This window comes from Ceratotherium simum, chromosome 9 (assembly GCF_057802395.1).
Source record: "Ceratotherium simum simum isolate JZ-2026a chromosome 9, ASM5780239v1, whole genome shotgun sequence".
Classification (NCBI taxonomy): domain Eukaryota; kingdom Metazoa; phylum Chordata; class Mammalia; order Perissodactyla; family Rhinocerotidae; genus Ceratotherium; species Ceratotherium simum.
Window position 1 is genome coordinate 60,713,636 of NC_141908.1, and position 25,478 is coordinate 60,739,113.

Below are 25,478 nucleotides of genomic sequence, written 5' to 3' on the forward strand. Positions count from 1 at the left end.
ACATGATGGAAGGAACTGAACACAAATACTAATAAACATCTAGACAAGGCACACTGCAAATAACAAGCAAGTATACAATCTAACTTGAGGCTCAAAGGCTTATCAACTGAAGAATCCGAAAGTTGTTAAATTAATTAGAGGAAATCTATTATATCTTTGCTTGCGTTAGGTTTATATCCTTTTTGCTCTTAAGTTACTAGGGTAGAAAGCTTAGATTCATACTCATCTCAAGCACTATATTTAAACTCAATCTTAGAACCTAAAGAGCCATGAGAAGATACCAGTAAGTTAAATATTCACTTGGCACAAAGAAAAATATGTGTTTCTTAAATGTTTTCATTAACTTTTTCTCAAAGAGCATTTAAATTTAATATCAGGAAGAAAAGTTTGCTTTACTAACTTATTCAACTTTAATGTAATATTTGATGAGGTGACAGGACTTGATTACTGTTGCTTAAATTACAAAAACACATTCCTTAAATCAACACAACTCTACTGTGCAAAATAGTAAAATTTATTGTATAAATAACCAGGTCAATTCTCCTGTAAAATAAACTAACTATAATTTACTTTGAAGTTTCTTTCTGAGAGTGGGTGTCACAAACGATATTTATAGTTTTCCTGTTGTGGTAAACTCTGTTTCGATGTGACTTTGCATAACATTTTCACCTCCATCCCCTGCTCTTTCTCACACACACATACACACAGAAAAACACGCACACCCTCCCCCATTCAGCACTGTTACAGACTGTCATAATAGGTGCTCAATAAATATTTCTTAAATTAATTTGTTAAAATGCTCAGCTTAAACACACCAACATATCCATCATAACTAACTTACTTTGTGTGACAAAAACCATGGATCAACTCACATGACTTTTCCAACAGTGGATATTAAATGTATCCTGGTATTTTGTGTTAAGCATCTTGTAAAACAGGTAGGCTTTACTTTTCCTCATTTTTTTGTATTGTAATAGTCTATTCTCTGGCTCTGTATGTAATATATAAATTTCAAAAAGCATGCAATGGTAGAAAAATCATGTAATATGCTAGCACAAGACCTGGAAAACGAATGTATCTATAGGCTATCACTTTACCACATAAGTCTAGTCAAATATCAGTCTGAGATGAAGTGTGTGTGCTTTTTTTCCCAACGTAATTTAATTAAAAATGTTAGAAGTTACATATTTAAGAGAGTTTTAAATTAAGTGGAGAAGGGCGAAGGAAATGAAAGAAGGAAAGGATTGGATGGCATTTTGGGTTTTATCATTATATACATATGATATAATTTAAAATTTTTTTAAAAACCTGCTTCTTTCACTCTTGCCTCTCTCTCCACCTTCCACCAAGGTTAGAGACAGTCCTGTGTGTGACTAGAGCATCTCCTACACCTAAACTCCAGCTCACTATTTCTCAACCTTTTGTGTTTTTTGACACATCATACATGAAAGATGAAATGTGCATGTGATGCTGCCCCAGAAAAGTACCTAGTTCCTGATAAAACCAAGAAAAGTAAAATGCAGGCACTGTCATAATCTTCCTTTGACATAGCTATAAATATCACATCAGTAGAGTGGAACACAACTTGGTCAACTCTACAAGGAGATAAATGGCAGACTGAACTATTCCTGATAGACTAACCATAACTCTCCTCCTTTACCACTGGGGGGGGCAAGTGCGGCAGGGAACTATTGCATATAAGTGGGTAAGAGCAGCAGTATTTTAGAGAGAACTTAAATTTGATGTATTCTTTTAAGGTAAGTCATTCACAACCTTCAGCATTTTATCCATTTTTTATAGGAAATTTCCTGCGATAAGTTTTGCAACTGATTATGAAGCTAGGTGATAGGTGGTGGAGCTGGGATTTCAACCCAGATGTCTCATTCCCAAGCCAAAGCTTTTACCCCTACTGAGTAGGTTGTCACCTTGGCATGCACTGTGCACTGAGGTCACTTGGGCTCTTTCTGGGCTATATTTCATGTTCTGTGGAGAAAGAAGAAGCAACTAACCACTCTATTGAGTGTCTATTCTTCTCCTAATCCTCTATCCTACTTAAATGTCATTGCATGGCCCCTTATGTTCCCAATACTTATAAGAGCCAGCCCTGGAAAGGGCCTACTGATATCGAGGTGAAATAGTCAACGAATACGTTATGCTAAGATTTGAATGGAACCTATGTTCTATTATAAAGAGTCCTGGACCAATGTCAAGGAACATACATTTAAGTCTCACCTCTAGCCGTGATTTTTCTCAACTCCCTGTAAGTCTATTTCCTTACCGGTCAAAGTAAGATGTTGGGCTTAATGACCTCTAAGATCCTTTCCAGTTTTAAATTTTTGTGAGTCTACGACTGATCCTATGATAAAATATCAAGTTATTTAAACTTAGTGTCTAAGCAAGAATAAACCCTGCAGTCATTTTTAGCTTTCTTAACCACAACAAGGTCACACATACCACCAGAATACTTTTCATCCCTATTGTTATAGGATTAAAAATATAACACACTACTATTCAAATGTGAAAATAAATTGTAGCATCTTTATTTTTTCTAATTAAACTGTTTTCCCGTTTTCTATAGCTTCAATCTGGAACTACCCTCACTGGAATGTAAGCTACAGGAGGACAGGGACTAGTGTCTGTCGTATTCCCCGTGCATGGTATATAAGAGACACTTGATGCTTATTTATTGAATGAACTAATACACAAACAAAGTGCTGATTGATGCTCTCATGATCTTATTATATAAAAATTATTTTTCTAAAAATTCAGTCATATCTGGTAAATGTTCAGTCTTTCATAAATCCTCCAACCCACTGTTTTTTCTTCAAGGAGGCACCTTATAGGGAGTTGAGCTTCTATGACCTTGCAGTGGCAGAAAAGAGGTGGCTTCAAACCCAAACCTGCAGGTCCTTGCTCTCCTTTGTGTTCTCTGGTATCTGCAACAATGTCCCTTATCTGTCTGGTCACTTGGCTCCTTGCAGACATACTGCTGAAATCCGTGGCTGGTCTGTTCAATTGGCTCAGTCTGAGAACTATGGTCCCTTTGATTGAGCCCAATCTCAGCCTTCACTGGTGCTGCAAGACCTTCTAAGTCTCAGTCACATCCTTTATCTGGATCTTGACTGAGGCTGTTAACCCTTTAGCTTCTGTGTAATATCCCTTGACCCCTTGCCATGGGCATAGTAAGCTCATGGCAGATACACTGGCCCCATCTCAGCTGACTTCCGAATTCCTCACTGGGCACGCAGGATTTCCTGAGTCTTCCATCCCACACAGGCATTAAGGAATCCTTGGGATTGGCCACACCATACCACTATTTTTTATTCTGTTGTAGCTCACTCACTAATTCACTGGAAAAATCCTCTCTGCTTTAAGCTTTTACTTTCAACAAACATGTTCCTCACCCTGGGATTTCAGCTCAGAGGTAAGAGGTCAAAATACTTAGTCTGACCATTTGCATAAAACACCTTCTATCTGGGTCCCCTTTTCTGTACTTCACCAGGGCAGAAGAGGTATGTTTTCCCCATCTCACATGGCAGAAAATCTCTTACCTTATCTCCTAAGTGCCCTTTGACCATCATTTATAATAAACTCAGTGTTCAAATCTACAAGCCTGGGTCATATATGTTAGGCAGAGCTTCCGGAATTGGGGAAAACCTTTTCGGTGTGAACAAAGTCTGGCTTTCAGGACTATCGTCATAAAAGTTCCATTTAGGCATTCAAAGCCTGGCTTCTTATTTGTCTTTACTCTCATCTTTGATAATATTAATCCTACTCCCCACCCTGCAAGAAGCACATGAATGTTTCTGGTTGACTAGGAGAAGGTAAGATCATATTCATCAAAATGGAAAAGAGAAAAGTACCTTGTTCCCATTACTTTATGAAGCTTTCTTACTCATTCATTTCAGTGGGTGCATGGTGAGTATACTATACCACATTATTAACCTTCTGCCTGATCTTGCCCTCACCTACCTGTACTCCATCTCAAAACCCTGACCCTTTGGCTCATTCCTCACCAGCTGGCATTTTGTTCCTCTAGCACTCCATACTGTTTCCTGCCTCTTCTGCACATACTGTTCCCTCTGTTTAAAATGCTCTTCCTCTTGTTCATTGCTCAGATTTCAGCTGCACTTTCACCTCCTCAAAGAGGTGACTCCTCTGACAACCCCATCTAAATTTCATATACCTACAGCATTGTCTTTGTTTGCCTTGTAGCAAGTTTAATCTACGTGTATCATAATATGTGTGATAACTTGTTCATAAATTCATCTGTTCATTTAATGAATAAACCTATTCTGCAGGATGCAGTAACTGAGGAAAAGATCAGAACATCTAACTCTTCCTGACTACCTTAAAAATAAACCTAGTCAAGTTATACCAAAAATGTATTTTTCTTCATATGTAAGAACCTAAAAATAGACTCCCACTGATCTCTTGCAATGCTTCAAAACATTTTCTAATACTTACATATGTGTTTCATCTTGAAATATTTGTCATTACACTTCTTCAAATCAAGAATTCTACACATCTGAGAATAAATACAATGGGAATATTAAAATTGACAATACAGAGCCAGTCCTGATGGTCTTAGTGGTTAAAGTTTGGAGCTGTCACCGCTTCAGCAGCCCAGGTTTGCTTCCCAGGAGCGGAACCACGCCACTTGACTGTTAGTAGCCAGGCTGTGGTGATGGCTCACACAGAAGAACTAGAAGGACTCACAACTAGAATATACGACTATGCACTGGGGCTTTGGGGAGGGGAAAAAACAGGAGGATTGGCAATAGATGTTAGCTAAGGGTGAATCTTTCCCAGCAAAAAAAAAAGCGTTAAAAATAAATAAAATTGACAAAACAACTGAGAACCACTTTGGAAATGGTTCTCAATTTGACCAAAAATGTTTTCTACCTTGGGGGCAAAAAGCAGATTCTACCCAGTTAAAAGTTTTAAGGTAGATTCTCTTGACTTGTGTGTCAGACTTAAAGTTTATTGGTCACTTATTCAATAATAAAATCCATCAGAATTGTTATTTTCTTAAATGAATTAATAAAGAATACAGGGTTTATAGCTTCAAGTGGCAAGGAAAAACTGTTCCCCAAATTGGCTAATTCTTCAGCCAGGTATGAGAGCTGAGCCTTTCTACTTCACAAAGTAGGAGAAATTCCTCTTTGTCACTGAAGTGTAGAAGCAGGTCTAAAGTTTGATTGGCTTCAATTAGCACTCCCACAAGTTCTGACAGCCTTTAGTGCTGGCAGTCAAACAACTTCTTTTGAACGAGTGCGACATTCGGTGAAAACATCATCAACAACAACAACAACAAAGGAAATCATTTAAAACAGATTCTCATAACCACACACCCACCCACCACTCTATGTGTAATCAAACCACATATAAATCTACTATTAAAGGAAGTGACTTTGGCATAGTTAAATAAACATCAAAAAAAGAGACCTCCTTAATATAAAATTCCCTTTGAGTCAGAGGACTAAGAAAGATTTGGTTGAACAGAGGCTTGAAGGATGAATAGATATTCAGTAAACAAGCTAAGAGGAAGGGTAAGCAGAGTGTTCCATCAGCCCTGAGCACCAGGCAACAACACATGATTTTGGAGGGCACATTGTGGCTGAAGCAGTGTGATGTGGTTCCTGCCACGTTAGCCTACAGAGTTACAGAGGCTCACACCATCACATAAGACGAGGGATTGTAATTAGGAAAATAATCGATGTGATACGACAGTTTAAAAGACTATGATTCAGAGGTTTCCATTACTCCCCAAACATGCCAAAAATGTTCTTATCTGCAATTCTTCAGTCAGTGGAAAGTTGTCCAAAGGTAGCTGCATGCTGAGATTCATTCAGTTTCTCTGCAGCTCTGAAACCCATCACTAAATCATTAACTTAGCTTCAGTACTGAGTCATCATTCATTACCCACTTTCCTCCATAGTTTAAGCTTGGTTTCAATAGAACTTTAAATCCAGTGAGTAATTTTTTTAAAGACTATCTTAAGCTTCCAGTAACGTCTATGAATAAATGTGCAGAACTACCACCAAGAAATGAATTGAATCAATGTCAGTAAATGGAAAATTCCTAGATGCTAACCTATTGACTCTTCAAGCTTTTAGAATTAGACAGCAATAGAGATAATCATGACTCACACTGACTTTGAATAGAAGCAGCCACTCCGTTTGCCAAGCTTTTAAAGTATGTGTGGTAGGTTCTGTGTAAATAATTCAAATGCACAGACATATGTTACTACCCCTATTACCTTTCTAAAACAAAAATGAGTTATTAGCAGAGAAAACAAATACAGACCACATATATTGGTACCCTCACATCCATTCACTCCTCAAAAAACTCATTTCAGCTTCAGCTTTTCTCTTTGTTTCTATTGACTTTCTGTTACCCTATATCCGTCGAAATGATCTATCCTTGCCAGTCTCATCTATAGAATTACTATCTTATTTTTCATATTGATACATTATTCCTATCAACTGTTCTATGACACAGTATAGCTACCATAATTTATTTGTACATTTATTTAATTAAATTCTAACTTTAATCCCATACAGGATTTAAACTGGTCAGTGAACATTTTCCTAAGCCCAACACTAAACATGTTATCTACTGCATCATCTTACAAAGGGCCCAATACCTGACAAAATATTGGAAATCAAGTCTATCTTAGAAATTCTGTATCTTTTTTAAACATTATGAACTTTCATCCTGATCTCTGATCCTAGAAAATGACAGTCTTCCCTCATCTGTTCTTTTCTCCACGTAGCCCAATGGAAAGTATGGGAGCAAGAGGGTTGACATACATTTATCAGTCATTTACTATGTATTAGGCAAAATACTTTATATGCACTATTTCAGTTAATTCTACATAACACACCTAGAAAGTAGATTATCTTAAGAGCAGATCGTCTCACTCTCAAGGAAACTAGAGTTGAACAAGTTGTATAATTTTCCAAAAGCTGTAAATCTTGTATGTTACAGTAATGGGATTTGAATCCTATTACAGTAAGAGTAATAGGATTTGAATCCAGTTCTATCCAATGCCAACATCTTTGTTCTTACTAACACTGCCTTTCCATGATCACATTCTTTAGTTTTAATATCAGTCTTTAAAAAAAAAAAGTTATCTTGGCTTACTATATCTTTAAAAATATAATTCTCTGGTTGTTTGAATTAGGTTGAACACTAGTAACAATTCAGACTTGATTTCAGAGACACATTAGTTTGGTTTGTGTCATTCTAACAAGATAAGCCTCATACATACACGGACCAGTAAACCAAAAAAAGCAGAAGATTAAATACGGCAGCTTTAAAGTTTAAACTTTACCATTTGTTTGCTATATAATCTTTACAAAACAAAAGTGCTAAACAAAATTTTTGGTCAAAACATCACCGAGAAACCCCAGAAACAAAACCAAGTCAGAGTTAATATAAAAATGAAGTCGTGGTTCTACCCCCAACATACCAAATGGCTCTCCAATGCTGAGGTGTGTCTCTATAATGCAATTCTCTTTTTAAAATCATGCCCATAGCAGCCCAAATTATTAAAAAATTAATTCATTAATTAAAATTCCCAACCCTCTTTCAAAATCACATCAGTAGATACTTCACCTTCACAAAAAAGGCTGGATGGGTTCCTGTCATAGATTTGTAAAGCTCAGTTGCCCATGAGATTACCAGGCCCCCACAAGGACATTCCACTGCAAGGATAATACTGATAAGTGGTGCCATTTACTAAGCACATACTACGTGCGAGGCCCCGCTGATTACTCTACCAACCCTATTACGTTGAATTCTCCTGATGACAACCTAGGATAGAAATTAGTATCCCTGTTTTAGAGAAAGCTAATAGGGCAGAACTGGAACTGGCAAAACAAGGACTTGAGCCCCAGACTGCTTTCCTCCATAGCCCGTGCATTTAACTACCAGAGCCTCCCACGATTGGGGCCATCTAATATGATTCACTTTGATTCCCTTTCTCGGTTCCTCACAATCATTTTGTATTTTTATCTTCACTCTCTTGTTTTGCTCCTGTTTCACGAACAATTTTCTTTTCCAATGATGAGCTCTAAGTATCTATTAATTAATTCTAACCTTCTTAAATTTGCGGAGATTCTGAACTCCCTTTCATTAGTCGTTCTGCAAATACAACACATTGCTGTTGTTTTGAATGTACACATCGTTTCAGTATGGAAGTTCATGGACATCTATTTTGTGACCTTGAGGTAATGAGTTATTTGTTATAAATAGAATCATAGATGCCTGGAATCTGAAGGGACCTTCAAGGTCAAGTTGCTCACCCTCCCAACCATTGTAGAATTCCTCTTGCTTTTCCTTTCAGAGAGGCCTGACTCCCAAGTGCCCCTGAGCTGGAGGAAGTAAAACTGCTGTCCTCTTGATCTCCATCCCTAAGAATCTCTCAAAGCATGAGAATTTCATTTTGTTGAATGCTACTTGTATTTAAAAATAGAGGCTTTTCTTATATTAACTTCTTTACCTGGTATACAATCAAAGAAACAATAATCTGTTCCAACAATGGAGGGAAAACTGGCTGTCTTGGGCTTCCTGAGGAATAGTATTTGGTCTCCAATGTAGCCACTGCTAATGCATATTAAAAGCTAAATTTTGAATTTAGGTAAATTTTTGGCTTATACAATATCTTTAAAAATAACATGGCTTAATTTCACTGGCCAATGTGATAGAGGATGTACCAGGGGTTAGGAGAACAATGTTTATTAAAACACAGCCCCTCTTCTCATAGAGGTCAAGTTTAAAAGGAAAAAAGTAATTTACTTTTAGAAGTAATTTCAATAGAATTCAATAAATGGATTCATAAAATAAATTAATGAGACAAAAGAAGCTCAGAAGGGAGACAAAGGAAGACTCATAGAAAAAATTATTCTGTTTTAGCAAAGTTTAGCCAGTGATTAGAAGTTCACCGGGGAGGGGGCTGGCCCCGTGGCTTAGCGGTTAAGTGCACGCGCTCGGATGCTGGCGGCCCGGGTTCGGATCCCGGGCGTGCACCGACGCACCGCTTCTCTGGCCTTGCTGAGGTCATGTCCCACGTACAGCAACTAGAAGGATGTGCAGCTATGACGTACAACTATCTACTGGGGCTTTGGGGGGAAAATAAATAAAATAAAATTATAAAAAAAAAAAAAAAAAAAGAAGTTCACCGGGGAAAATTGTTTCCTAGAAAAATAAAGTGAAAAAAGTCCAGGCAAGAGAAGGTGTAAAATAATACAGAGCATGAAATACCATAGTATTCAGGAACTGGCAGGCATCTTGGTATGACTGAGGGTTACAGTGTGAAGGGATGTGGCAAGAGATAAAGCTGGAAAATTAGACAGATGCCAAATCATCTATGCCATATGGTAAGCTCAGGCTATATCCAACAGGCAATGGGTAGCCATTCATGGGCTACAGTCAGGAAAATGGCACCTGCAGCTTTGCAGTTTGGAAAGTTCTCACTGATAAAAATGTGGAAGACATTTTTGAGAAGAACAAGTCTGTGTGCAGGGACATCAGCAAAAAGTCTTTTAGAGTAATCTTGGTGAGACATGATAGTGTCTTGAAGTAAGGCAAAGGCATTAATTGGAAGAGAGAGCTTATTATTGAAGATATTAACAGGTATAAAACATAGGCTTAGTGAATAATTGGGTATACTGAATGAGAAAGAAAAGGATTCTAAGATAATATTTGCATTCTGCTTTGTTACTTGAGTGGGTGACACACCACCACCATCTGGGAAAACCCAGATAATAAAAAGAATAATAATGAAATAAAAAGAAAGAAGTATGATCAAAGGTTCAGTAGTGGGGCGTAGTGAGTTTGCAATACCAAAGGATGGCCCAAGTGGAGATGTTTCATGGGCAATTAGATATTTAAATTACGGGAAGAGAGGAAAGAAGTCAGTTAAAGAGATAAATTGTGTATGGGAGGGCCGTGTAGGTATTGTTACGTAGATATAAAATTATGAATGTGGGTAGTATTGCTCAGAGAGAACATGTAGGTTTAGAGGAGTAAAGGCCCATAACAAAACCCTGGCAACCAAAGGGATGGGCAGGCAAGAGTATCCATTAAAGATGTTAGAGACTGGAGAGTTGGGAAAGAAAGTCCGTCCTACAACAAAATTGGTGGAGTGTCAAGTAGGAAAAAGGTGTCACTGGTACCAAAGATGCAGAGTACTTAAAAAGAGAAAGAATAGAAATGTTTCCATTAAAATTGGCAATATGGAAGACACCAGTGGCCTTAAGGAAAGCAATTTCTGTGCTGAAACAATCACATGTTCAGCAAGACAAAAGTTCGGAAACCAAGAAAACCATGGAGGTTGGGGCATTTTTCTGATTAGGTATACCAAATTCACTTCAATTAATGCTGCCTATGGAAATAAATATAAAAGGAAGATACGGGTTAACCGTATAAATATTTGGGGTTGCAGAAAGAAGAAATATGACCATCTGTTTACATGACAACAATTTGCTTCAAGGAAGTGTTTTGGTGGGGATTTTTTCTACTTTAATGCTTTGATTTAAAATTTCCAAGGAATGTTTTCTTTTGGGAGGACATGTGTGGGAACTCAACAGAGACAAGACTCCAAGAAAATGTTAGGACAAAGTTGCCCTATGTCTTCTTCAGCTTGGCATTCATTTGGATAACCTTTTTTAGTAGTTGTTTTATACATAGAAAGAATGACACTCTTCTGGCCCTGGGCATATTATTTAAGCAGCCACAGTCTGTCTCTTGTATTTTTTCATCTTTCCTTCAGGGTTCACTTCCAGGATCCCAGTGCTAGCATTTTGATTTCTGGATATTCAAGTCTTGAACCACAGCAATAATTTAGGGTCAATGTTCTTTGTATTTCCTTCTCATCCTGATTTCTACAAAACCTTAACTGCACTGTGTTTCATTGCTTCAAAATGATAGAGTAAGCCAGATGACCTAACAAAGAAATCAAATCCGCTAATGAATTAGCAGATGATAAATACCTGCTATTACATTCCAGGACATGATTATCAAGAACTCTAAAGTTAGGTAATTATGGTAGATTGATTGGATGCTATTTAGTTATGGGTGCCTTTTAAATCATACCACTTATTTATCTATCTGTTCTTCTTAACTATATGCAGGCATTATATATTCCCATTCAATTCTAGTAAATGCCTATTTGTATCTTTATTCATGCAAGAGAAATAATGAATACTGGATATATTTTCTGCATCATTTAAAAAAAGGTAATTCAAATAAAAATAATGCTCTTTTGGGAATTGAATTAACAGTATCTAAAATTTAAGGCATACTCTTATTATAATTTCACTTTCCAAATTACCTATTATCCCAATACCATTTCTTAAAATTATCCTTTATTTTATCTTTTAATTTAAAATGCCACTTTTATCATATATCTAATTTTCATGTTTATTTGGCTCGGTCTCTCTTCTACTCCATTGAGTTTTCTTGCACCAATACCACACTGGTTTAGTTAATGCAGCTTTAGTATGCTTAAACATTGGGTAATACCTGCCTTCCCTTGGTGTGTTTCCCTTCCCTGCAAAGTTTTTCTTCAATACACATGCATCTTTATTCTTCTGCAAAAATTTATTCTTTTACATAATCATTTTACCAAATATAAAATTCCTATTGATTTGAGAAAAGGATTATTAAGGATAATAGGATCCATGTTTCTCATGATTGGAGAAGGAAATTCCACATATGGAAGAGGGAAAAGACTAGAATATATCCTGTGGTGTTGCATAGAAGTTGGAAGTACTGGTATGAACGATAGGTTATGTATATAATAGATATAATCCTAACTATTTATATTGAGAAAGCCGAGAAGCAACGAGACACCAGTAGCAATTAGTACACCTAGCACCTAATTTTGGTTTCTACATACCATTCACTACTAAAAGAAATCAACGTTCCTTATAAAATAAGCTGAATCTAGGGCTGGAGAAGGAAAGTATAAGATGAACCTGTAAACTTGAGCTAGAAAGTAAGGAAGTATTCAAAGAATGATGGAGACATATCAAAGAAACACAGGAACCAGCTTGAAGAGGCTCCATTGATCAAATATGGGACAATGTGAACATCAAGTTAAATAATGATGGTAATATATTGTCACCCATTGAATGAAATAAGAATCCCTGAATTATTACCTATATAAATAAATGACTATATAAATTGGAAAGAAAGCTCTTCCTTACAGTAAAATGCCAACTAATAAATACCAAAGGAATGATGGAGCTAGAAAATCAATGGATATTAAAACTAGGGGGTGAAAGTTTAATGAAGAAGAAACAAGATATTGATAGGGACTGCATTGAATCTAGATGTCTTTGTGTAGTGTGGACATTTTAACAATATTAAGTCTTCCAATCTTTAAACATAGAATGTCTTTCCATTTATTCATGTCATTTAATTTCTTTCATCAATGCCCAATGGCATTTTTCACAGAAATAGGAAAAAAAAATCCCAAAATTTATGTTGAACCACAAAAAACTTGAATAGCCAAAGCAATCTTAAGAACAAAACTGGAGATATCACACTTCCTGATTTCAAAATATCTTACAAAGCTACAGTAATTAAAACAGTATTGTCCTGGCATAAAGACAGACATATAGATCAATGGAACAATCTAGAGAGTCCAAAAATAAACCTACGCATATACAGTCAACTGATCTTTGACAAGGGTGCCAAAAATACACAGTGGGAAAAGGATAGTCTTTTCAATAAATGGTATTAGGAAAACTGGATATCTACACGCAAAAGAATGAAATTGGATCCTTATCTTACACCATACACAAAAATCAACTCAAAATAGATTAAAGATTTAAACGTAAGACCTAAAATTGTAAAACTTCTAGATGAAAATATAGGGAAAAATCTCTTTGACATTGATCTTGACAATGATTTCTTGGATATGACATCAAAAGTATAGGCAACAAAAGAAAAAATAAACAATTTGGACTACATCAAATTAAAAAGCTTCTGCACAGCACAGGAAACAATCAATGAAATGAAAGGCAAACTAAGAAATGAGAGAAAATATTTGCAAATCATGTCTCTGATAAGGAGTTAATCTCCAAAATATATAAGGAACTCCTTTAACCCAGTAGCAAAACACAAATAGCCTGATTAAAAAATGGACAAAAGACTGAACAGACATTTCTCCAAAGAAGACATACAAATAGCCAATAGATATATGAAAGAGACATCACTAATCATCAGGGAAATGCAAATCAAAACCAGAATGAGACATCATTTCATACTTGTAAGGATGGCTATTATCAAAAAAAAAAAAAAAAACCCAAAAGATAGCTAGTGTTGGTGCATTATGTGAAGAAACTGGAATTCTTGTGTGCTGCTGGTAGGAATATAAAATGGTGCAGCCATTATGGAAAACTGTATGGAAGTTCCTCAAAAAATTAAAAATAGAACTACCATATGATCCAGCAATCCTGCTTCTGGGTATATATCCAAAATCATTGAAATCAGGATCTCGAAGCAATATCTGCACTCCCATGTTCATTGCAGCATTATTCACAGTAGCCAAGACATGGAAACAACCTAAATATCCATTGACAAATGAATGGATAAAGAAAATGTGGTAAACATATACTGAAATATTATTCAGCCTTTAAAAAAGAAGGAAACCCTGCCATACGCAACAACATGGATGAATCTGAAGGACATTATGCAAAGTGAAATAAACCAGTCACAGAAGGACAAATACTGCATGATTCCTCTTATAGGAGATATCTGAAATAGTCAAACTCATAGAATCAGAGAGTATAATGGTGGTTGCCAGGGGCTGGAGGGAATGAGGAATGAGAAGTTGTTGTCAATTATACAAGATGAATAAGTTTCAGTTTTAAATAAGTATCAAAATAAGTATCAAAACTTCATGATACCATTTTTCAGAAGCAAGGTTAAAAACTTCAGGAGAAGGACATCTGTTTATTGTTTACATTCACAGTGATTTAAAGACAAAACAATCAGTAACAAATAAAATTAGTAATCTATGATCCTGGCTGAGTTTTAAGGCCAACCAAAGTGTTTTCCCTTCACAGAGGTTTCCCTCAGCTCTTCAAGTAGAAATAATCTTCCAACTCTTAATTCACATACCATTGTTTCTCTAACTTTCCTGGGACATAAAAAACCTTCTCTCTTGGATAATAATTATTTATATACACATTATCTCTGACAACGGACTAAATAAAACTCTTTAAAGGTAGAATTCCCATTTGCTTAAAATCTTTCAATGGCTTCCAGATGAACCCAAGATGGTCAAATTCTTTAATATTATATAAAATTATATATTATATAATATTATATCTAAATTTCATATATCACATATATTATATATTCTATATATATATATCTCAAAATCTCCCCACCTACTCATCCACTATGTAGACATACATTCCAGGCTGCTGCCATATTGGATTACTTTCAGTTTATCTAGATCATTATGTTCTCTCTCAAGAAGTTTACAGTTTCTTTTTTTTTTTTTTTTTTTAATTTATTTATTTTTCCCCTAAAGTCCCAAGCGATAGTTGTAAGTCACAGATGCACATTCTTCTAGTTGCTGTATGTGGGACGCGGCCTCAGCATGGCCGGAGAAGCAGTGCGTCTGTGCGCGCCCGGGATCCGAACCCGGGCAGCCTGCATCGGAGCGCACGCACTTAACCGCTAAGCCACGGGGCCGGCCCAATTTACAGTTTCTAAGTTTCTCTGCATAGAATATACTTCCCTCAAATTCTTCCCCCAGCCATTTCCTGCTTACTTTCAACCCTCAGTGTAGATAACTCTTGCTTCTGGATGCCTTCCCTGATAATCAAATCTGAGAAAAATGTCTCTTCACTGGCTGTTGAGCATTCTTACTTCCACTTCTAAGGCCTCTACAGCATAACTGCAACAGCTCTTTTACTTCTTTTGGTCCACCAGTAACTGTAACTTTCCTGTCTTATTTTGTGTTGAGGAAATGACTCATCTTTGTATTCCATATATTTCTTTAACACTGCCTTGCATAAAGTAGGTTGCCAATGACTAAATGCATATTCTATATCATACTTTTGCAAAATGCAACCTACACATTTTGAGTTTGGGGAGAAATCTACCTATTTCCTTGTTCTGTCTACCCAGAAGGCCTGCACATAATGACAGATCTGTAGAAATGGGCATACCTAGCACCAATATCTTGGCTTCTATATGCCATTCTCTACTAAAAGAAATTTATCTATCTATCTACACCTATTTATTTATCTACCTAAAATTTATTTATCTACATCTATTTATATACATGCATGTGTATATAATTGTATAACTATTTGTTTCCTAGAGAATGTCTTCAGTACTTAATTCAGTACTCTTAGTCTCCTTTTTGAATAGAACAAGGAAAAAAGAGTATAAAATATCGCTAACCCTTTGGGGTTTAATATGCTAAAACAGTCCTGAGATACACAAGTTAAACTTGGCATACTTTAGATCTGGGCCAAAAATTGTTTTTATTGGCAGTAGAAAATGGAATTTTAGACTATGTTGGGCCATACTACAATTGTGTTTGGAAATGCATGATGTGATTGTTGAGCGTTCAGTGCAATTAAATGAGTTTATGCGTGTTGGAAAGTGATTGATTGTATGTTTCTCAGCACTTAATGGCTAATGCAGACAAAAAGCAATAGAGTTTAACTTCTTAAGACCATTTACTGAAGATATAGAAATATAAATATTTGCAAAAGACAATGAGGAAATATACAGGAACTTCCTTCTAAACATAAATATTAAGATCACAACAGGGTTGATAGAATGGCCTAAAGTCAGCTTTTTATTGGTTTAAAAACAACAGTAAAACAAATCAGAGTAAATAGTTTATGCCTTGAGCTATCTCCTCAAAATAAACATTCCATTTCCCATCTGACATAGAATCATTGTTTTGCTTCTAAGCAGGATTGTTTTTTCTAGGGTCCATGAATGTTGGTGATTCTCTTCAGAGAATTGAAACCTATAAATATTGTTTTAGGGAGCTGATCTGGGAGTTTAAAGGAAAATATTTTATGCCAATAAAAATCAAATTAGCTTCCATGTGAAAGCTATACAAAAGAGAAAAATCCATAGCACAAGAATATATTTCAACTGTTTAGGCAATATTAAGAACTGAAATATTGTATAGGTTTTAATACCATTACTTAGATCACTTTCTGCTTGGGGCAATAACAATTTAAACATTTCCTGTTTCATTCTTGCCCAATATTGTTGTTTTTTCCATTATTGCAGCTCAAAAATACTTGGGCTGTTTTAAAGATTAGTGTATTGGCATAAAACTGCACATGTCTCCTAAGAGTATTTTCTTTAACCCTCAATCGTGACTTGATATTTTAAAATTTTCAATATGGTCAAGGGCCTTTAGCATCAAAACAAAATTTCATCAAGCCTTATTAGGCAATTAGTCATGATAGAAATGATAGCATGCTGATCCATGAATATTCAGTATTTATCACTATTTAAAATGCTAATGTACAAGATAAAAGTACAAGCATGATCCTACTTAAAATGCTAATACACAAGATAAAAGTTAAAGTACGTTTTTCAATTCTTTTCAATTTAAATGGTAGTCATGGCATCATGTTTACACCATCTCAGCTTTTATTATTATACTAATATTTTAAATATAATAGCCAAAAAAATTAATTAAAAAGTAAAGTGGTTAGCAGTGGTTTCTCAGGAATATCTTATGGTATCTTCAATGTTGACTAGATGAAAAGTATGTGCAGTTACCAAACCTCCTGCCTGGAAAAGACCGCAGACCACTCGGCTCTGTTACACTAGCCAGGGTAACAGTGAAGCAAAAACTGTCACAAGGTTCAGTTAACATAGGACAAGGATAAATTTATCTTAGCATTGGTCACATGAAGGCATGCCATTTGCCACAAGTAAAATCAGGTCAGAGGGTGGAAAGAAACGTGATTGCCATTAAACATTTGTTAAATTAAGTACAGTCTCCTGGTTTGGTTAGGAGTTGTTACTACAACATATCTCAACTGAGACTGATAATTCTGTCTGAAATGTCAAATTTAAGAACCAACAACAGATATCCATTTACTATAAAGCAAAGAGTAATTATTCAGATTGACAATTTGCTTTGTAAATGGAAATGTAAGGAGAAAAAAATAATTCACAAATATACTAGTTTTGTGGTTTGGTTACTAACTCATCTACATCACACATGTAAAATGTTAAGTTAAAATGATTAAATATTACTGTTATGTGCCTTTGAATGACACCTTCTCTGATATAGAGTAAAGAGCATCACATTTCTGAAATGGCCCACTTTGGTTAGAATCCCTGCTCCTCCTCTAACAAGGTGTGTGATCTTTGGAAAGTTATTTAAAATGTTTTAGCTTCAATTTTCTCATCTGCAAGGAAGGGCTGATAGTTGTGACCACCTCATAGGATTTTTGTATTTTTTAAATGAGATAACATATATGGAACACTTAGATAAATGCCTGATACATGGTAAATGCACAAAATGTTTTGTTTTTTATTTTAATCTATTCATAAAACTCTGGAATTACACTTGCAATTTGATTAGGTTAAGAAAGACAATCATTGGAAAAGATGCGTACCTTGAAGATTTTTCATTATATCACAGTTCCTAAATGGTGAATGAGTCATGATTTTCATATGTGTGTGTGTGTATGTGTGCCCCTCTCCCCTTCCCATGTTAAGATGGTATATAAGCTCTCAAATCTCACTGCTTATTCACTTTTTTCCTGTGAGCCTCTGTGCAAGTAATATCAGAAGGCAGTAAATTTATATACATTTTCTCCTGTTAACCTACCTGTTGTCAGTTTATTTTATAGACCCAGCTATTGAACCTAGAAGAGTAGAAGGCAAGTCTTTCCTCCCCTACAATACATGTACATACATACTCTTTGTTCATATTTTATATATCGCTTTTTTTACAAAGTACCTCCCCTTCATAAATTTTAGTGTTGCTCATTACTAAATATTCCTAGATAATGTTACACTTAGTTTTCATGTCCTAATATCTCGTGTCACCTATGAGTAATAATTTCTGAGTGAAAGAGGGACATGGCCATCTAAGGAGACTATATTAGAATCAGCTGGGACCTTTTACAGATTAAAGATGTACACCTGAACCCCTACTTCTTCCCACCAAATTCCAATACCTCTTACCAACCCTTCCTACCACCAGTTTCGTTCATAAAGAGCTTTCTTTGCTGATGGGAGTACATACCACAATTAGAGGGGAATAGAAGAAATATGCTGGAAAATACCACCAAATAAAGGTCCTCACACCCCCCAGCAGGGATGATAACTTGTGCAGACTTGGAGACTAAAGGAGCCATTCTGTGAGGCATCCAAGCCTACACTGTAAGGTCCAGCTCAAAGTCCATCTATTCAATGATGATTTTCTGGTGTCCCCTACTCCCTCTCCAAAAAACCACAAACCTTACCTACACTTTCTTATGGAATGACTTACTCTCTACTATGTGTTGTAGCTTCTTATGGCCATGACATCTTTCTCTACTAGGTTTTGTGTGCATTGTAGATAACAAGCAGTTGATGACTAGATGGATGAACAAACGAATGAATATCAAATATCACCCTTCGAATAGTGTCTAACCTGCTTAGACAACCTTGCGCTTCAGAGCTCTGTCCATATTCCATCATAAGGATGTTTGCTGATGAGCATCAATATTGGGGAACTTTTTGACATTATGGAGCTAGAAGACAAGCTTTTCTTGGAGCTCTGGCTTTGTCTCCTTGGCCATGAAGCTCTTGCTCCATGGCCCTGAGAGTAACTGCTGTCTTCCTGAACCCCAGGCATGCCATCTGACTCAAAACTGCATTTTAGCATTTCAGCACTACATTATCAACTCAGTGAATCTTCTAATTATGCAAATACTTGGCTTTCCTAACATTTCAAGCTCCTAACACTTGTGCTTGGCACATTGGACATGCTCAGTAACTTTTTATTTTCTTCCTTCTTTCCTATTTTACAGAGCATATATTTCAAACAAAACTTTAAAAACCACATGATTTGCTTAATCTTATCATTTAGATTGTTTTTAAATTTCATATTAAAAGCAGACTTTAAAGACAGGGGATTTAGAGTTACTTTTGAATTATTCTTTTCAGCTTACGAGTTTCCCTTTTTGAAGTCTGATTTCCAGGTACTCTGAAACTCCAGAATTGTAAAGCATATGTGAATTTTTTGGACCCAGCAAAAATTATGGGCCATTCTGCTGTGAAAATTGTAAAGAATCTCAGATACTTAGAACTGAAAGAAAAAACTTCAAAGGCATTCCAGAACAGCTCTCTGTTCTTTCCACATTACATCCAAAAAAACTACTACCCACTGCTAATGACTGTGCATTCCAGCCAGTTTTCATCTACAAACAAATGTATTCACTTACAGTTCCTTTCAGCATTGCTCTAAGTTTAATGTAGTATGGTTTAGTGGCTGAAGTCTAAATGATTTTTTTATTTAAAGGCTGTACCCACTACAGAGTTGTCACATCTCCTCTGATTCTATTCGATGGTAAGTACAAATATGAATTATTGTGTCAGTGTGGAAAGGTACTATAGAGATCAACTAGTTCAGACCTGTATTTTCCCCTGGGGAAGATGAGGCCACAAGACATACTAAAGCAATGTCCTTGTCTTTTATTCCACAAATTTGAAGTTAATTCATCTCTTTGTTTTCAAATATAATTTTAAATTTAAAATAAATAACTTTTGGAGGTTGACAGAATTGTACTATCTACAGAAGCACACAATGCACACACACCAGGAATCCTTCAAGATCTTCTTCAGATACTAGTTTTATCAGGCCTCGCAATAAGCCAGTGAATGAAAGGTATCCCAAAATGACAACATACCCAAATGTGAGTGTCTGCCAAATATGTAGACCAAGCCGGGAAAAAAAATATACAAAAAAAAAAAGAAAGAAAATGAAAAGATCATTAACTTAGCTATTCCGAAAAAAAAAAAAGTGAAACCTCAATGAAAAATTTATTCAACACCATTAACAATGAAAAGAATGGAGAAAAAAACTCTCCTTCCCCTCATTAGCTCTATACTACTCTTTTCAGTAAAGGAAAGTCTTTGAAGTTTAAATATTGTCAACAGCAATTAAAGTTGAAAGGAGAAAGTGTGTCTATCCAATTTTTATTCCATACAGGTTCGTTTTCCACATTCACTGAGAGGCACTCAACCTTCACTCTTTAGCATTTTCATCTTTATTTCTATTACCAAACAGAATCATAAAGTGCAAACATTCACAAAATTTGATGTGAAAAAGACCTGGGTTTGAATACTGGTTTTGCCACTTACCAGCTATTTGACCTTGGATAATTCTCTTATCTCTATGTGTCAGTTTCCATATTTGTAAAGTGATTTGAGAAAAATAACTACTTCGTAGGATTGCCCTAATAATTAAATGGTATCAGTAGATTTTTACAACTCCATAGTGTGTGACATGTAAATTTAAAAAAATGTTTAGACTTCAGTCATTATCCCAGACTAAATAAAACCAATTTATATAATCCATGTAAAGCATTTATAATGCTGACTACCACATAAAACATGTTAGCCAAAATTATTTTTACCTCATAGGGTTGTTATTAAGATTAAATGAGATAATATAAACACAGTGGTATAAACTTCTGAGCACGGTGGCTGGCACACAGTAAGAGGTCAATAAATATCGGCTTTTTTATCATCATTATTACTATCGTTGGCATTATCCTTAATTTCTACTACTGCCAACTGCCTTCTCTTTTTCTTCCCCCCCAAAGGAAATAAAAACATCCTCAAGCAAATATCACGTCTTCAAAAGACTATGGCACCCACAAAAATTTACTAAACTAGAGAGAATGATGGAATGAACAAAGAAAAAAATTAGAACAAATCGGGACATAAAGTGCCAAATTGAGCAGAAAGTTTGCAGCTGGAGAAAGGAGCTATAAAATCTTCCTTGAGTGAAATTCAGGACTGGCCAATTTGTGCCTCCACCTCAGTTCCTGTGCCTCTATTAGCCTAAGGGCCAAAAGCTAAGCAGTTACCCATGAAAGTGAATTTATTGGCTCACGGCAGGAAACAATATACCAATGACACTGAGCTAGCTCTCAAAAATATTTTTTTAAATAAAATAAACATTACTAGGGAAATAATCCCCTGCAGTTTGATGAAATCAAGAACTGGTTAAGATCAAATCAGCCTCATTCCTTTTAATGCAATTGTTTTGTTTTTCAAATTTCCAAGGAGCCATGCTTTGGAAATTATAATTTATTCATCAGAGAGATGTTACATTAACAGTACAGTATGTGAATTCCTAGCTTTTCACTATGTATGAAAAAGATGCAAAGCACAAAAAATAAGAATAGCTTACATTTGTAAAAAGTTACCTATCTTGACTACAAAAGAAGAAAAAAAATAGATATCTACAGCTGGCACTGTTTGGTGTACCAGTTTCTGAAAACAGTAGAGAATGTCAAAAGTACATGAATCACCATATGCAAGTGCTTTTCCTCTGACAAATTTAATTTACAAATAATTTAAGCCTGTATTCTGAAATTCCCATTGAAGTTAATGAAGGTTGGGTTCCTAATCACATTCAAATGACCAAAGCTATAGAAATATGTACTTGAAAGATATTTTTCTCTTTATATAAATATATGGTAATATATTAGCATATACATAGATATGTGAAAAGGTGTAAATATACACTTTTCCCAAATATATTTCTGTTATTAACTGGTACCATCAGAGAATTACTGAATTGTTTAAGTAGCTGAGGCTTAATTCTTTAAGCTTTTTAAAAATGTTTAACCATTTTTTATAAAAATCATTCTGAAATGTATTCTACACTCCTGACCCTACACAAGGAGTCATCATTCAGCAGGGATTCTCCTCCTCTTTCAAGCTGTGATCAGGGACTTGAGGCCACATGTCAGTGTAAACTTGCACAGTGCACAACCTATCCTCTAGCTGCTTAAACTCTTGATGGTACAAAGAACATGGAAAGAGAACAAGAATAACCTGGTGATACTCACAGTAGTGCAGTGCTGCTGTCTCCACTGCCAGCTTAGAGCTGCCTCCCTTTTTTACCACAGGCAGAATATTTACTCTCTCCTGCCGTCTGCATGCTTTGTCTTCCTTATTATTTATTTCTGCTCTGTACTGCTCTCTTTCAAGTATCTCTCCTTTCTTTCATTCAACATTCAGTGCCAACTGTGAGCTAGAACCTTTGTTGGGCACTGGTTATATAGCAGTAAATAAGACAAACGCATTCTCCTGCCCTTACAAAGATTAAATTCCTGCCTCTTTTACTTAGGTCTTTGAGGCATTCTTTTTCCCCATGATTCTCGAGCTTACCCTCCAACAACTTTGATTCTATGGTCAACACCAATCAGCAACAAAATCTCTTTTCTGCTGGGTGAACCAAGCCATTGTATTTTCCTGGAATAGAATATTAAAATGAGACACTTCCCATCTCAGTTTCTACTGAGGCCCCAAGCAAAAGAGGTGACAACTTGTCTCATGTTTGGAAGTGAGTTGCAGTCCCATCAAAGCAGGACTTGCAAAGGAAGAGTTCAAGGGCCAATTTGTGACCCAAAGCTCCTCACCCTGTTCTGCATAACAGGGATCACGCGGCCAGAGGGACCGTAAGTAACTAGAACAGACTTTTGATGAGCTGAGTCCTCCACGCCCACCTTCCTTCCATGGGGAAGAAGGGGCAGCAGTGCTTTTCCCTCTCCTGTAAATTAGGGAGAGGGGCTTTAGTGGGACCACTTGGAAAGATTGCTGGGCATCTTCTGTTGTGGACACCATGGCCTGACATGACTCCCCCATGAGAGATCTACAGGGCAAAAGACTTCCAGACACCAGAGCACAGAGAGATTGCTACACTAGGGGAAGCCAACACTGTCTGGATTGTTGATAGGGAAGGATTCATGCAGGTTCCCCAGAGACTAAATGCAAGGCCTGGAAGAGAATGGGCTACTTTGCAATCGTCTTAGATTCTGCCAAAGAGAGCCCCCTAGAAGCGTGGAAAGGCCTCAGCAGCAAGAAGGTGGAGGACCTCTTAATCCCTAGGGGCTGCAGGAGCAGTCTCTGGCCAGTGGAGACTTACTCAATCCATTGCACTGAGGCAGGACTGAATAAGCCTCACGTGGGCTGCATCAGAGTCTGCCACAGCCCCACAGTGTCAGTGCTTGATCACAATGGCAGAACCAGGACAAAAAAGCAATATCTTACTGCCCTTATCTTCTCCCTCTCACCAACCTTCAATCCCATAGAACTCGAAGCATCCCTGTGACTGAGGGTGGAGTTAGAAGTACTACCTAGAAAAAAGTACAGAAGGTGACTACATACCCACCTCCTTTCCTGCCATGGGCACTCCACACAAACAGAGCCAAGCTGGGAGAGTGGGAAAACATTCACTTTAAATGAAGATGGACACTTCGATTACTACACTGAACTGTGCATGTCATTACTGAGTGTTTTTTTGGTGACCACTATGAGTGGCCAGGTGTGAGATAATAGAAAATATGTGTATTGGTCTCTGCCCCCGGTTTCTGGCACAGAGCTCCTGAAACCATTGTAAATTCCCAAGTGATAAGAGCACGAGGAGCATCTTTTGTTCTAGTGAGGCAACTTTGGGTGGCCTCTTGGGGTGGGGGCTGGTCATTAGAAAGACCAAGCCATGATTAGAAGCTTAGAATTTTCAGTCTCATCCTTCTTCCTCCAGAGAGAGGAGAGAGGTTGGAAATGGAGTTAATAATTGATCATGCCTATGTGAGGAAGCCTTCATAAAATCCCCGTAGTATGGGGTTCAGAAAGCTTCCAGGTTGGTGAACACATCTATGAACCAGGAGGGTGATGCACCCCAACTCCACAGGGACAGAAGCTCTTGCACTTGGAGCTGTCCCAGATCTCGCCCTATATATCTCTTCATCTGGCCGTAAATCTGTATCCTTTATCATATTCTTTAATAAACTGGTAAACATAAGTAACTGTTTTCCTGAGTTCCGTGAGTTGCTCTAGCAAATTAATTGATACAAAGAGAGAGTTGTGGGAACCTCTGATTTACAGCTGATCTGTCAGAAGCACAGGTGACAACTCAGACCAGGAGATTGGCATCTGAAGGAAGGTTGGGGGGCGGGGGGGCAGTCTTGAGGGACTGAGCCCTTGACCTTTGGGATCTGACGCTATCTCCAGGTAGATAGTGCCAGAATTGAGTTAAATTGCGGGACATCTGGCTGGTGTCTCAGAATTGCTTGATGTGGGAAAAAACACCCACATACCTGGTGGCAGAAGTGTTGTGAGTGTGGTAGCAGTGTGAGTAAAGGAGAAACACAGGAGGAGCACTGAGGTTTTCCTCAACACACCAGACAAAACTTAGTTACTGCTGAAGTTTTTATCTGAGGGTCAAGAAAGAATTAGCCTCCTGAAAGAGGCAACAAATAAAAATAATAAAGTAGATTTCCTATTATAGCCAGACATCTTGCCTGTTCAACATATAAAGTATAATTTAAATCTTCAGAGTTTTGGCTGTTTTTGCTCTTCTACTTTTTTCTTTTTTTTAGCATTGTTCACTAATCAAAGTATTTTTTTTCTTGCCAGAGATATCTACTTTTTTTCCATTTAATCATATTACAAAATATTTCCTTTATTAACCAGTAGTAGAAAATTGGATTAGGAATCTCTGAAACCTTGGATTCTGATCTAGGCACCATCCCTCTCATGTGAATGTGGGCATGTTACTTCTTTAAACCTCAGTTTTCTCATCTATAAAATGAAGGTAATAATCTCTCTCTATTTCATGGGATAGTTATGAGGATTAAAAGAGATAACAAATGTGAGATTACTTGTAAACCCAGAAGTGTTATATGTATATGAGCTATTCTATGCATGTTTTTATGTCTATATATATTTAAATGTGTTACAAGCACAATTTTACACCCAGAATCTTGTGCTTATAATTAGTTTTTCTCATTAGAAATCACTGCATGACGGAAGCATTTATTCTTTGAATTTAAAAAGAAGCCTTCACAGAAAATGAAATTAAAAAAAGAGGGAAGAGCATATTCTAGACATCAAATTCTATTTTCTAGTCAAAATGTTTCCTTGTAACATAATTAGGCCAAATCCAGCCTTTAGTTAGTTAAGATAGAATCTGAAAATTCAGTGTATGCTTAAACTATGCTAAAAATTGTGTGTGCGTTTATATGCAAAATTGAATCAGTTTCTGTGCTCAGATAAATGTAAACAGGTTATCTCCTACACAAATGTCTGGTGAGGAATTTGAAATTCTTATGGAATGAGAGGCAATTTTTCATATTGTAGGACTGCTAGAACGTCAGGCCCTCATAGACTAAATGCCTGCAGTGTCCCTTAGTCACTGGGACAAGCAAAAACATCTCCCAATATTT

General features: G+C 36.5%; 1 protein-coding gene across 1 annotated transcript in view; it reads right to left on the reverse strand.

Moving 5' to 3' along the window:
* PDE1A (phosphodiesterase 1A) overlaps positions 1-25,478 on the reverse strand; it is a 322,799-nt gene that overhangs the window by 239,401 nt on the left and 57,920 nt on the right. The gene's annotated exons all lie outside the window — the stretch shown is intronic.